We start from the raw sequence: 14,668 nt of genomic DNA on the forward strand, positions 1-14,668 counted from the left end.
AGTAACACATTATCTTACCTACTCCATTAGTCAAACTTTGTGTCACAGTCTGATGTGATAAGCAGGGATCAGGAAAGGTGAATAGGAATAAACACATTTATTTTCTCTGCTGCATAGAAAAAGAAATATCCACGCAGCAGAACAGTAGGCAAAGGTTACCGGGGCCAATGAAAGGATGTGTCCCCTTCACCATGTGGAGATGAAGGGGTGAAAAAATAAACAAAGCCTCGTTAACATGCTAATGGTCTTTTAAAGACCTGTGAAGTACTGGGGTGTGGCTGCGATAATCACTAAAACTGTCTGTGTGTGTGCGCGCACCGGGGAAGGTGTCTCGGCCCAGCCTGACACACACGACGGGGTGGGGGGTATTCGGGGGTTTGAAGCACTTTGAGCCAAATGGTGATGCGCGCCTGCCCTCAAGCGCTCACTGCGAGGGCCAAGGCATCTGTTTGGGTGAGCCAGAATGATGTTTGGGTGGGCCCTCTAGAACCGGGCCTGAACTCATGATAAGGCCGCGGCGCTCAGACCAAGTAACAAACGGCCGTCTTGACCGTGTGCAGAGAACTTTGCAGCCAGGAATTAATTACAAGAAGTACTTGTGTGAATAGGCAATATGCCACTCACCTGAGTTGGTGGCAGACAGCCGGTGGGGGGGACTACCTCGGTCGGCGCTCGGCGGCTAGCCTTAAACCAGGCTCCAACAACAATCACTGCACCCCTCTAGTGATGACGTCAGACGCTGCGGAGGAGGAGACAGTGCGCGCTGCGCACAAGCACCTCCTCGCTCCTCCTGCTGCATAGTTAGGTTGCGTCGTTGCGTTGCTCTGCAGTCTGCACCACAGTGACCGGCCCTTTGGTGTCACCCCACGTGAGGGTGTCACCCGGTGCGGTCCGCACCCCCCGCACCCCCCTAGTGACGCCACTGCATATAATGCAACGGCCACTAGACGGCGCTTCATTCGTCACCCCTCGTAGGCGCAGAGGCCTTTCTTCTACTACTCCTCTGAGGGGGCTGCGGGGAAAGAGGGGGGGTCCAAGGAGGGCTGGAAAAGGGGGCTAGGGGGGAAGGGGGGGAAGGGGGGAGGGGTGGGGGTCCAAGGAGGGCTGGAAACCGGTGCAGAACTCCCCTCGGTGCCGGTGCGGCAGGGCAGCGTCTTGGTTTTACAATGCAGGGTGCATAGTGCCAATATCGGCAAATGTAGTCACATAACACATATATACATCAATAAACCACACAACACTTTTGTAAGTGGAGAAATATTGCTGCAGGTTTATTAGCATAACCAATATGCAAACATGGTGGGTTATCTTACGGGCGATCCCAGGGCAGGCCAACCCCTATGCCGCCTGCCCGTCTAATAAGCCTAAATTACACCGTGGCAGATGCCAATTGGTGCATACCAAATATTGGGAGGGGCCACCCCTCCCACTCGTGGACCACCAGTCCACATGCTTACTCACGTCCCCCCCCCGAAAGAGGTGAGCGGAGCGTATGCTGGCAGCCCCCGGTTGCTCAGACCCACAACCGCCCGTAGGACTAACGGGGCGCCGTAGTTCTTCCAGGGGACAACTCTAGACATCCCTGGGTATCCTGGCTTAGCACCACGCTGTGCTGCTGCATGAAGTTCCCCCCTGGTATCTGCAGACTCTGGATCGCCCTGTAACTCCTCCACAGCTCTGGGGGTAGCCACCGTCACTACCAGGGCCCCCCACCAAGGTAGGCCTATATACTTACAACATGCTGCTTACCGGGCTTCTCCCAGGTCCCGCCAAACAAGTCTGAGCCCATACAGGACCGGAGGCCAGCGTGCCCCTTCATGACAAGAGCCCCCATCCTTTCTAAACTCCCCATGGATCTTTGACTGAAATGACCTGAAACCTAAAAGTAGGCGTAGGTCCAATGTTACCTTTGCATGGCTGAAGAACAATACCTTTGACAAGCCACTCCCGCCAGGAAGTGCCAATGCGGGAGGAGGTAAGAGTTGACAAGCCCGCCTTACTTCCTCTTTCACTCAGTTATCTGAGTCTAGCACTAGTCGGAGTATGTCCATCGCATTCCGTCAGTCACCACCAAATGTGAAGCCTTGCCCTCCCAAACTTCTGCCAGTATACCAGGGAGCAGACAGGACAGAGCGACCCAGAGGGGAACCAACGTGTAAATTCCTTCTCTAATTTGAATACTGGGAATGCCACTTGTTCTACTGCTATTTAGTAGCCACGATGTATTTCCCCGGGGTTTCCCCCAATCATATGGACCAACTCGCCCCCGTTGGAAGGCAATTTCCAACACCTGCATAGCTGCCAGCCAGTGCCGGAGGGCGGGAGAAAATACCTGCTGCCGTAACTCAAATCATTGGTACCTGTTTCATCGAACTCAAGGACGGGCTACTAGGTGAACCTACCGGGACCTGCATCTTACTTTTCCCCCCAAACCTATGTACCCTGTCGCCCTGGTTGGAAGACAACTTCCACAACCTGCCAGCTGCCAGCCAAGGCTGTAGGGCGGGAGAAATTACACATTATCGTCACTCAAATCACAGGTGCCTGTGTCATTGAACTCGAAGACGGGATACTAAGTGGACCTACCAAGATCTGCACCTGAACCAGAGTTGGACCCAGGCCCCTCTAAGTTCTGCCGCTCCACCTGCCTGTGAACATGTATCCCGGGGCAGACCTCGGGAATCTAACCCATGCCTGACTTGAAACACATCTGAAAGGCATGACAGCAGGCTAACCACCAACATTGTATTCTGAATGTTCGCTGACAAATGCCAAGGAAAGTGCACATAACTGAGAAAACTGCTTCTATGCAATCCAGTTATTAATTTAACCTTCCGTGACTGCAAAATGTGCTCTTGTGGTTGTCCGTATTAGTGCTCCCTCCCTCCATAACAGCCCTAACCAGGCAACCCACACCCTCTTGGCACTGGCACACTCCCGCCCCAGCAGACAGCAAGTGCCTGTATGAGTGTAGCCCCTAACCTTACGATCACTGACGGTATACCAGGGTATGATGACACTCAGCTAACTCTACTGCTGAGTGCACGTTGCACCATCACGGGTATGTCTTTGCCTATTCCGTGTCTGGCTGCAAGTTAGATGACATTGCCAGCCCCACCTTGGCGAAAAAGAAGCTACCCAGCTGCTGGTGCTGTTGAAGGTGCACATAGCCTGTTAACTGAGTGAAAATCCCTTACTACTGCTGTGCATGACCCACAACCATTGGCTCTCCATGGTTCAATACCTTCCTGCTAATAATGGTTTTCTTGAAGAATGCTGACAAATCTATGTTCTGCAATGTCGGGACTGCAAGATCTAATGCGTTTATTGAAGAGCACCTAGGTCACACCCCAAAATTCCCACTTATCGCCGTGTTGCACGCGTGAGGGCAACCTGTGAAAGTATCCAGACGCAACCAAGAAGTCTAACCTTACCCTGAACAGTAACCCCAACTGGCCCTGAAGCGAGACAAACCATGCTAGGGCAACTCAGCAGCCTCCCTCCGACTTACATGCTGGTTATGGGCTCAACAGATTGACAGCTGATAGCTCCGTCCCCCGTGTGACCCCTTCTTGCCAACTTTGCCGGGGGGGGTGGGCCTTCAGGCCTACTTCCCATGCACCATTCTACGAGGGCCTAAAAGACCTTTGTCCTGCTGCCTGGCCTAATGATTCTGGCCCTGCACTAGAGGCTCCCGCATCGGCCTTGGGTCAAAACAATTCGCCAGGAACATTGCTTAGCAGAGTGTGCTGCAAGGTTCTGCCTCCTCATCCATCGCATCCAGTTATGTAATCAACACTCACCAGCCCCAAACAGCAAACCTCTACCAGTTTGGTGTAAGTACATGCCGCCCATGTGCCTCAGGGCACAGGGCTTGAGGACGCCCCCCGCATTAAAACCATGTGTGACAAAGTCAGGCTAACCCCAATATTACGAGTAAAGACCCACCACACAGCTGTGCCCAAATAACAACCATCCCGCATCATACAGACCCGATGGAAAGCCAGCAGGAGCCTCACACTCTACCCCGCGGAATAACACCGCAAGTAACTAATCGTTTAACGATCGAATAATAACAATGGACCTCCATTCAGCATCTGAAGCCATAGCTGTTTCAGAAGGAACTGGGACCCCAAGGTCTTGCATCGGTGCTGACCTCGACACCTATGGTTAGTGTGAACTTTGCCTACTTTTAATGTGAGCAGGGCCCCGCGATGCATATTTTCTTCATGGTCGGAAATGCACACGTCAACTACCCTAGCTGCTCCTTGCCGCTGGGTCATCCTACCCTATGGAGCCCTTCTGAAAGACCCGGGAACATTAAATCACCCTCAACACTTAAGCTTAAAACTTTGCTTAGCGTAGGTGCTGAAGGCGATGAGTACACCTTCCACCTGAACCCGGACACAGCGGTGAAAAGTCCCAGGAGGACCCGGCTAATATAAAAGACACCAACAGGGCCAAGGGAGCCTTACGCAAGCTTCAAGGAATGTTTATGAGTTAAAACTGATCTGCAGGGCTACCCAGCTTAGCTCAGGCAATGACTATGGGTTCAGACCGGCCACCAGCACGCCACACATTTGCTAGGTGTTCAGCTCACTGAGAAGCCTAACTGATAAACATTCATAGCGGTAATCTAACGCGCAATGAGAATTACATCTTGATTATACAAATGTAAAGGTATGTGAACGTAAAGGGGTTGAAACGTTAAACATGAGCTCCAGTTACATGACCTACTGAGCATGTGTCATTGCATCCCTATATATACTACAACAGGAGCACTACCTACAACAAGCCCATCTATTGCTAATCAGTGCTTCTATTTCCCTAAGGTGAGATAAGCAACATTATAGCTCACTTGCATAGTCAACCGAGAGCTAGCCGCCCCCACCGATAGCTCCTGCGCTCCACCCAGAGCCCCAACCCAACAAATAAGAACAAGCCAAGGCCACTCAGCCTCCGTTGCCAATGAACAAAACATTGCAACTAAGGCCCCAAGACCCGATCGAGTCCCCGCTGCGGCACGAAATACAATCAATAGACCTCCCCTACTGAGGCCCTGCAACCAAGGCCCCCAAAACCAGATCCAGTCCCCGGCTGTGGCGCGAAATACAAACAATCGACCTCCCCTACTGAGGCCCGGGCTCCCCCGGGATGCCTGTGCCCCTCAGCAATGCCCACTGGGACAAACCGTTCACAGGGCCCGACCAGGAGGTGAACAAATAACTACCCCTAATACCTTTCCTGTGGCTCCCTCCATTATCGCCCCACCAGCCTGCTGAGCGGGGGAAATCAGGCGGATTGGAAATCAGGGGGCTGAGTCCTCTTAAACTTCAAACTGCAAATCAGAAGTTTAAGGTGCCAGCATGGGGTCGCCTCGCCTGCATCTCATAGAGCTTAGAGAGCATCCAATAAGTTTGCATTTCCATACTGGAAGAATTCATAATTTCAACATCACGGGGTGCGGAGTGCCCATCTCCATGCCATTCCAAGGACGTAATCTTTCTTCCCGTGGCAACTTCTTACAGGTAGGCAACCGAAACAACACTACCCACTGTGCATTCCCGAAGTTTTGTGGCACTACGTACCCGAAATGCAGTTCAGCACCCCTCACTGAGATAAGAAGCAAAGGCCGCCGTGCAATGCCAGCAAGAGAGTCGCAGCTGCAAGCCCCTGATAATTGTGACCGTTTCCCCCTTGGAACAGCCATGTGGAATACGAAGGTTTCTGTGGCACAGCTCCCGCTATCTTTCCTTGTGCCAGCCGCCAGTAAACTAGAGACGCCCCGCTCTGGACACTCACCCCAAGGGGGGTAGGATACAAACCAGGCAGTTACCTAGTACATCCAGCACCCGAGTTACCAGGCACCAGAAAGCTGGAGAGGGGGGGCACACCCCCCCCTCAGTGCCCGGCACACTGGGTAGGCTAGGAGCGAGGCCCTTCCCTCGGCAGACCAGCTCCAAACGCGCTATGCTCCCAGCCCCACCCCTCGACCAGCGCCTACACCTCCGTGCAGGGATGCCCTAGCGCTCAGTCGCGATGTATACAGTGATGCAGCACACAGCGTGTGCCGGGCTGTTCGGATTTCTAATTGCAGCATCAGGAGACAACAAAGCGAGTGCCAGTGTGCCCCCAGTGTCGCGCCGCCCCAGAGTGAACCGCGCTGCGTGGAACAAAACGGGACCCAGAGTGCCATGTGATTGAAACCCGTGAAACCTGCCCTGAGCCACAAAGCAGATAAGCGGCGCGTCCCACCACCGGGAGGAGGGCCGCAGTAGGTTCAGCGCCCAACCACCAGAGACCAGCGCCAACCCAGCTAAGGCACTGGGCAGCACTCCCGGTCGTGTCGGGAGGGGGGGGGGTTACATGAATTGTAACAGGATGCGTGCTTCCCTGCTCTGAACACGATACAACAACGGTAAGAGAAGAGCACCGGGGTACCCTCGCTATCCATCCCTCGGGTTTGGGTCATAATCTGAAAGAGAAAACGATTGTGAGCTGCAGCCTGCAACAACGTGAACAGGCACACCACACCCTCAGGTGTCCCTTCTGCGACGTCCAAACCCACTCTTACTTACTATCCAGATATAGCTAGCGGGACTGTCTGGCCCGGACCTGAGAGATATCCAATATCTGAATCGAAATAAAGAGCAAACGCTAGGTACCACGCCACAGGCAAGCTTACTCCTGTGCCTAATAGCCCTTGGCTTGCTCTCCGTGTCCCCCACTGTTCCCACCGACCGGACTTACACTCCTGGTCACTAGCGAGTGGATCCCGCAACTCTGAGGGTCACCTGGCAGGATCTGTGTGAGAAATTAGAGAGGGTTATTTTTTATTTTCTTTTTTAGCGTGAACATGCCGCATTTAAAGAGCATCGGGTGCACCAAAAAAGACACATTCATTATAAGATAGACACGTGGAGATTGAGTGATTTGCCCAGAATCACAAGAAGTACCGCGCCCCTGCGAGCAGCGCTCTGAACACAGATCCGCAGCCCCTCTCAGTGCCTCACCTACCGCGGTTTCCTAGGGCCCCTCAGACCCCCTACCGGTGGCACCGGGGGAGGCTGCTGGCGCACAAGGCGATCACAATACGGCGGGCCCCGCCCCGTAACCCTAGCGTAGGGATGTCCTGTGCCTGCGCAGGAAGGCAGCGCTAGACGCCGCCTGGCGATGAATAATTGCGCCATGCCGCTCCCCGCAATTCCGCCTGGCATTAGGCTGATGGGCATCGTGTAGTGGGCCACATGGCCAGGCACTGGGCGGCAATACCAGAAAGACACCGTGAGATTGTGCATCTACCGTCGCTGTGAAAACGGGGGTTGCCCGGAACTACCGGGAGAGAGGAAGCGACCTCGCGGCTCTAACCAGAACGCAATCCCAGTCCACGTGCAGTAGGTGGCGCTCTAGTGCCGCCAGTTCTGACTCTGCAAGCCTTCGTTCTTAGAAAGGGAAGGGTTCTTATATTGCATATTTATATATAGCGCGAAAGCGACCCGAAGGAAAGGAGCGCTTTACATAGCATCGTCTTTGCATTCCACACTCATGTACGGGGAGAACCAGTAATTTGCCCAGGATCACATGATGTGAACGCGACCTCGAGACTCGAACCCTGGTTACCTGCCCAGAGGCGGCAGCGCAGCCGACAGACCACATCCTCCCCCCCAGTGATCGAACTCAAGCGCGGACCCAACCGGAAGGTATTGGAGCGCTGGCGGCACCAAATTTACTACACATACCGGCGCGGGGGGGGTTTGCGGATGCCCTGTGCAGTTAGGCCAGTCCCCGCTCGCCCCATGTCCGTGGCTGCCCGTGTCTGCCCTCCCGCCAGCCGCTGCTCGAACCAGGGGCCCTGACCTAATTCGACGTGAGGAATGCATGCCTGAAAGACTGTCCGTAGCCATCTGAGTATTGAGAAGCCAGCTCAGGGCCTGGAGGTTTTAAAACTCCGTGCTCCGGTCCCAACACTGCTGGGCGCCCGGGGCGGGGCGGGTTTTGGGGGAGGTGGGATGAGGCGCTACCTGGTTCCCTGCCCCTGTACGACCCGACGATGGGGAAGATGCAGTTACGTTACATGAAAACAGACGTCGAGGGACAAGAGGGCGAACATCGCGCGGGGACAGCCTAAATACCCTTGTCCCCTCCCCCTTTCCCGGAAGTGGGTTAGCCGGACGTCCTCCCTGGCCGTGGCCCAGGGACTAGACCGGTGCTTCCAGTGCCTTCCCGTGGCACTAAGGCGGCCGCCCTTTGAAGGGGGGCTGCTGCGCAACCCCCCCGGGCAGCCTTGCAGTACCCAGCCGTCTGGTGGCGCTGTGGCAGACCGTGGCAGCTTGTGGGGTTGTGCCCCCGCCCCCCCCTGCGGTGCGGAGGGTTTTCTGCAGCTGGGCTTCTTGTGTGTTTTCCTCTACGAGAATGACCGGCTGTGGGGAGTGAACTGCAGCAGCTCCTTGGCTTCTACTGCACAGTCTATAGCGCCTTGTGGACAGGGAGGAGCTACGGGGATCAGTCGATTCTTTCCGCCCACTCACTGCTTAGTGTAAAGAGCATGGGGGTGACCGCCTAGGACTCGGCACCCCAGCGCAGGGCCGGCGCTAGTCATGGGCAGTGTGGGCAGTGCAGAGAGCCACTACTACAATGTTGCAGTTTTCACGCATCCCTACACCCCACGTGGCGGGCTCGACCCGAGGGGATAAATATACGGCTGGAGACCGCTCGGGGTCTTCCGGCCACGAGAGTAAAAGTGGTTGTCTCGTGTATTTCTTATAGCGCTGTTGCTGCCTAGTTATACCCAGGCCCCGCCACGCTACACTACACTGGCGACGAGGCCGGTAGCACCCCTCGCGTGCCTGCCTGGTTCCTGCTGGGAACATGCGGAGCCCGCCCGCGCTCTCCTGCTCCCTCTGCTGCCGCTCGGTATCCTGCAGGGAGCTTGAGGAGCCCACCCGCACTGCTCCGTACAGACCAACGCCTGTTGCTCCCGGAGGCCCTGAAAGTCCGCGGCCTCTGAAGCCGCACAGCCTGCCCCGCTTCAAGAGCTGATCGGCCTGCGCCCGCCCACGCGTCTCCCTGCCCAACAGGAGCACGTTCAGCCAGCGACTCGTTTTCTTTGCCAATCAAGTCCATGACTCCCACGCTGAAGCGATGTTGAAGGAATTCCCAGCTTTCTTCAAAGGACTAGGGAAGCTCAAGGGCAAGAAGTTCAAACTCCACATCGACCCCTCTGTAAGACCTGTGGCTCTCAGACACTGGAGGGTGCCGTTCAATCTTCGCCTGCAAGTGGAGGAAGAGTTGAAAAAGCTCGAAGATCTCGATGTGATTGAAAAGGTCTCTGGCCCAACCCCATGGGTGTCCCCGCTGGTCGTGGCTCCCAAACCCAAGCAGCCTGAAGCCATCCGGCTCTGCGTTGACACGAAGCTGCCAAATACGGCTGTGAAGAGAGAACGCCACATCACTCCCACAATGGATGACATAGTGGCAGACCTAAACGGAGCCAAGTGGTTCTCCAAGCTGGACTTGAATGCTGCTACCATCAGCTGCTCCGTGAAGCCCGAGAGCAGGTATATCACCACCTTCTCGACGCACATTGGTCTCCGAAGGTATAAGAGGCTAAGCTTCGGCGTATCATCGGCAGCCGAAGTCTTCCAGAATGCCATCAGGGAAGCACTGTCTGGGCTGCAATGCGTGATCAACCTTAGTGATGACATACTAGTGTTCTCGAACACGCTAGAGGACCACCACAATCATCTCCGAGCCACTCTGAAGAGACTAGCAGACTGTGGTTTAAGCCTGCACAAGTCCAAGTGTTCGTTCTACCAAGAAACGGTTGACTTTTTTGGGTATGCCTTCACCCAAGAGGGACTCCTCGTGGACCCCAAGAAGGACGCGGCCATCCGCGCAGCCAGCACACCGAAGAACCCCACCGAAGTGAGGTGTTTTCTCAGCATGGCCACCTACAGCGTGCGTTTCATTCCAAACCTTGCTGCCATGTCGGAACCGCTCCGGACCCTCACACGCCATGATCACAAATGGGAGTGGACTGGGGCTGCCAACAAGGCATTCGATGACATCAAAGCGGGGCTGTTGGCCAAGAGGGTGATGGCCTACTTCCATCCAAGGCGGCGCACGTAACTAGTCGTCAACGCCAGCCCAGTGGGCCTAGGAGCAGTCCTCCGTCAGGAACACGGGCCTGAGATCTGGAGACCGGTCGCCTATGCGAGTAATGCCCTCACTGACACGGAGGCCAGATATGCTCAAATCGAGAGGGAGGCATTGACCATGAAGTGGGCGTGCCAACATTTCCACTTGTATCTGTGCGGCCAGGAGTTCCATGTTGTGACTGACCACAAGCCCCTACTCCCGCTTTTTGCAGGCTCCTCCCTGCTGGCGCCCCAGAGAATCGAGCGATGGGCAGTGCAGCTGCAGTCATACAACTTAAAGGTCATCTACCGTCCCGGGGCCCACAACCCAGCTGATTATCAATCCCAGCACCCCGAATCGACGTCGCTCTCAGATTAGTCGACGGATGTGTGCAACACTGAAGTGTTCGTAAACATGGTGTCACAAGTGGCGTGTCCTACAGCCATGACGCTCGAAGAAATAGGCCGGGCCACCCAGGAAGACCACACTCTGTCCCGAGTGAGAGAGGCGCTGGAGAGCAATGGATGGGCACACTCCATGGATGGAGCCCGCGTCCTCCGGCCCGAAGTCAGCCAAGCCCGACAACAGCTCTTGCAAGTCCGCCATGAACTCAATGTGGGGGAACAAGGAGTTGTGTTAAGAGGACACCTGATAGTAGTCCCAGAGAGGTTGCAGAAACGGGTCCTCACACTGGCACACGTTGGCCACCAAGGGATGGCGAAGACAAAGGCCAGGCTGTGAAACAAGGTCTGGTTCCCCGCGATGGACTCCATGGTGGAGGAAATGGTGAGGCAGTGCCACACCTGTACGATCAACGGAGGAGATCCAGCACCTGCACCTGTGATCACTGAAGAACTGAGCAAGACCCCCTGGACACACATCAGCCTAGATTTTGGGAGCTTCCCAGATGGACGTCACATGCTGGTCATGGTTGACTCATTCTCGAAGTTCCCCATTGTCGAAGTAGTGACGTCAACGGCATTTCCCCAGATGAAGAGGGTCCTGGACAGGACTTTTGCAATGATGGGGCTGCCTGAAGAGGTAAAGTCCGACAACGGACCTTCGTTCCAGGGCCGAGAGTTCCAGGAGTACCTTGAGAACAAGGTGATTCGCCACCGGAAGATCACCCTGTTATGGCCACAAGCAAACAGGGAAGTGGAACGTCTGATGCGGACACTCAACCGAGCGCTGCGCATCGCTGTGGATGAAGGAGAAGACGCAGAGACAGCTCTCGACCAATTCCTTGGTGTGTATCGACAGACCCCTCACAGCACAACCAAGTGTGCTCCGGCTCATCTACTGTTCAAGCGGGCCCCACAAGACAGTATCCCGTCGGACCCAATGTGGGTGCCTGTGGAGCGGGACGATGAGGCGATCCAAGCAAGGAGGGAGACGACAAACCGGAAAGCCAGCGAAGCCCGAAGGGCACAAGAGCCCCAGCTAAAAGTGGGAGACCGGGTAGTCATCAAAGACCGACACCCCGGTTGGAAGTTCGGACACCCTACGAGCCAGAAGTATGGACCGTTGTGGGCATTCACGGGACCATGGTCACTGCCCAAAGGGACAGCACTCTGTAACGAGGAACGTGTCCAGCTTCAAGAAGACGGCTGAGAGGGAGCCGGGCCAAGATGTATCCGACTATCAAGATACAGTTCCAAGCTCTTCCCCTCCTGCCTCACTCAGCATGGGGAGTCTGTTGCTGGAGACACCCCAGCGGGCAAGCCAAGGTGGTGCAGATGCTCCCGGGTCGACCCATCAAGACACAGCAACTGAGTCGTCTGGGAGTATTCCGTCCAGTGCTCTGGCCGGTTCCAGCTCCCGGAGCCAGAAGTATGGTCTCTGGCCGAATTCTGCACCAAGTCAGAGACTGAAAGACTTTGTATGCACGTCCCCATGAACTGGGAGGACTTGGAGGTCCGGAACTGAAAGAAAGGAGGGATGTAGAGAGCCACCCGGGCCCTCTTCTACAATGTTGCAGTTTTCCCGCATCCCTACACCCCTCGGGGCAGGCTCGACCGGAGGGGATAAATAAACGGCCGGAGACCGCTCAGGGTCTTCCGGCCACGAGAGTAAAAGTGGTTGTCTCGTGTATTTCTTATAGCGCTGTTGCGACCTAGTTATACCCAGGCCCCGCCGCGCTACAGGCAGCTGCCCAGGGCCCCACGGCAGTCTAACTCCGATGGGGCCCCCCACGAGTCCATAATCCTTTTGAAATGGTGCCATTGTTCGAGTTACAGGTGGGGAGCCCCCTCCCTTAGGGTTTGCAGCCGTGGTGCAGTGTGCGAGGCCCAAAACGGGCCCCCTCACCTGGGCCCGGCTGCCATGGACTTAAGGGCAATATGACACCCACCCCTTTCAGCTGCTGCAGACAGGGCAGGGCGGGCTTGGGGCCGTGATCCGCCTAATCGCTGCATCTGCATGGTAACAGCTGTTAGGCACTGACGTGAGGTGTGAAGTGAGCCCTGCCCCTGCATGAATGAAAGCAGAGCATCCTGCAGGGCTCGTGGAGGGGCCCCCTCTGGGCTCAATCAGGTGCTCTGCAGCCAGAGTGCTGTGCTGAGGGGGCCCCCTGGAGCTTGGGGCCGCTGCACCGCGGAGGCTGCGGGGGCCTGTGTTACGCCCCTGGCCCTGCCCCCGCATGAATGAAAGCAGAGCATCCTGCAGGGCTCACAACACGAAAACATAGAGTGACCTCACATCACAAAAGGCGCTGCTCCTTCCATTGAAGGGAAAGGCAAAAGACATGAAATGGATAAAGGGGTTGTTATTCTTTTTCTTTTTTTGCAACTCTGTTTTTTTTTCTCAAACAAGCATGTTCATCCAAAACAAACATAAAAGGAGTTAAACATAAATAACAGCTACAGTTATAAGCGCTTAGTGCTTTTTATTTTCATGTAATTCACATGAAACGAAGGAAGAATGAGCAATTCGGTCTTTAAAAGATTAGTGGGGATGATGATGATGATAACATTCAGTTGGGGAAGCTGGGGGGCGGGGGTGACCCCACATTCATCCTTATCACCCCAAGGGGAGTGCAATGAACCCTTCAAGATACACCCAAGTTGTATACCCCTCCAGCCACTCACCACTCCTTGTTTTACGCATCTCTAAAGTAGCACAAGAGCAGTTGTGTAACACAAAATGATGGGGTCCTTCTCTGCAGAATGTGATAATGGGCCCCAGAGTCTCCCACACCGTGCAGATGTTGATTGGCCCTGGGCTGCCTGGGAGCCCCCTGGTGGGTTGGGGCCCCCTGGTGGGTTGTGGGCCCATCTGTACTGCAGGGGCCTGTATTGCGCCCTGGCACAAGACGTGAAGCAAGGTAAGAGGCCGGGGAGAAGAGTGGTGAAGAGCAGAGCATGTAGGGGAGAGGTGGGAGCTTGAGAGGCAGAAACAGCAAATGGAGGGTAGAGGTGAGAGAGAGATAAAACATGAAGTGACGCTAACCAGTGCTATTTTTTGTTGTTGCTATTTTCTTTCCATGGCTTTGCGCTGGAAAGCACCCTCTAAGTAGCAAAGCAGCGTGAAGCACTGCTCTGCATTACTTTGCGCTGAGGGGGTGGTACATGGGCGTTCCCATGTAACTACCCAAAACCATATTTACAAAGATTTGTGAACATGGTTTTATGGCAAAAGTTAACGCCCCTTCAAAGGAGGCGCTAACGGGAGAAATGCTTTCATTTCTCCATGCTTTACTGACTTTGCATGCACGCTGCACTGTGCAACACGTATGCAAAGTGGGAAAAGCTTTGTACCGTACACAGCATAGTATTTTGCACAAGGGTACCCTTATGCTACACTCATGCACACACTCTAGCGCAATGGTGGTAAGGTGTGTGCATGGGGCACAGAACTGAAATGAGAGCCGGCGCAGGGGAAAGGGGAGGAGAGAGCCATATGTCGGAAGATATAGTACTCTCCTGCACCCTCCCTGTCGCACACTGCAGTGCAGCCTCACAGGGGGCTGCGCTGTGTCGCGTGACTTTTTTGAAAATCTCCTCCAAAGAGTTGAGCATGGAGGGGAGAGTTGGACATGAGGGAGGCAGAACCGGTGAACTAAGTTGAGGCTGAAGAGAAAGAGGAAAGGCAGTGCTTGGATAGGAGAGGTAGATATAAGAGAAGCGAAACCATCAGGAGAACTTAAGTGTCATGGAGCTGGAATTGTGAGTGTTGGATGTAAGAAGGCAAGACAACCAAGAGCAGGTAAGAGGCTGGGCTAGAGAGGCAGGGGAGAGGTAGATTTCAGAGAGGTAGAACCAGTGAGAGAAGGCTAGAGACTGCAGAGAGATGAGAGATGAAGGGCTCAGCAGGTAGGTAGGAGATGGGTGTAATAGAGGCAGAATTTGTGAGAAAGGTAAGAGACAGTAGTAGAGATAAAGTGAAGTGTAGAGCATGGAAGGGAGACTTGGATATATAAGACAGAAACAGTGAGACAAGGTAAGAGGTAAAGGGCTCAAAGAGGAGAGGTGGAGGTAAAGGGGACAGACCAGAAAAGAAATGTTAGAACGCTGAGGGAAGAAATGAGAGGTGA

Source organism: Triturus cristatus, chromosome 1_2, assembly GCF_964204655.1.
Source record: "Triturus cristatus chromosome 1_2, aTriCri1.1, whole genome shotgun sequence".
Lineage (NCBI taxonomy): Eukaryota > Metazoa > Chordata > Amphibia > Caudata > Salamandridae > Triturus > Triturus cristatus.